Source organism: Arachis duranensis, chromosome 2 (assembly GCF_000817695.3).
Source record: "Arachis duranensis cultivar V14167 chromosome 2, aradu.V14167.gnm2.J7QH, whole genome shotgun sequence".
In the NCBI taxonomy this organism is placed as follows: Eukaryota; Viridiplantae; Streptophyta; class Magnoliopsida; order Fabales; family Fabaceae; genus Arachis; species Arachis duranensis.
This window is the reverse complement of record NC_029773.3, coordinates 30,852,204-30,853,100: the sequence shown is the minus strand read 5'-3', so window position 1 is coordinate 30,853,100 and position 897 is coordinate 30,852,204.

The window sequence follows — 897 nt, the reverse complement described above, 5'->3', positions numbered from 1 at the left end:
TGGTTTGAATTGAAAAGTAAAATATCCAATGTTGCATAAGTATGAATGGAAGTTGGTGGTGGTATATGTGTTTGATTAAATGCATGACTCATGAAATAATTGTTGCATAATATCATTCTCATTCAATTGTGAGTTAGCTTGCTGTTGTAAAGACTCTTCTCAATAATGAAAAAAAGTCCTTGGTAACAAAAACAGAAAGAAAAGGGAAGAAAAAGCCAAAATGGCAAGAAAAACAAAGAATAAAGGTTGGACACCAATAGCTTGGACCCTAGGACATATGCCTGTGATGTTCTTGTATTGAGATATGCTTGGATGAGTAAATTCTAAGGGGTATTTTAAAACCCGGTCACTTAGATCAACTGATTTGGGATGGCCAATTGAAAATCCACAATAAAGAGCAACTTAGATACAGAACATTTAGTTATCCAAAGAGATGCTGGGCATCAATGATCCTAGGAAGAATTAGTGAGCCATGTGGCTGTGGTGGAAAGATGTTGAGCAAAAGAAAAGAAAATAAAGCCAAAGGCTACTACTGCAACATTTGACACCAAACCTCCAAAAGAATAATAAGCTTTTTAAGCATTATAAGCCAAGAGAAGTTAGCAAGGGAGTAATTAAAAAGTGAGTCTTCTAATAGCAAGTTTAGCAAGCCTTCGAGGAAAGATGTATATTATGTAACAGCAACAATAATTGAGTTATCATTGTCTGCATAAAGACTCCATAAATCAAGTTCTGCTATATGCCTAATAAGGATATGTGTTCTTTTCTTATTCATTTCATTTACTCTTAGTTTTGATGCTTGCTTGGGGACAAGCAAGATTTAAGTTTGGTGTTGTGATGACAAGTCATCATATACCCATTTTTCAAGCTAATTTCACTTGTTTTATTAGTCTTTAT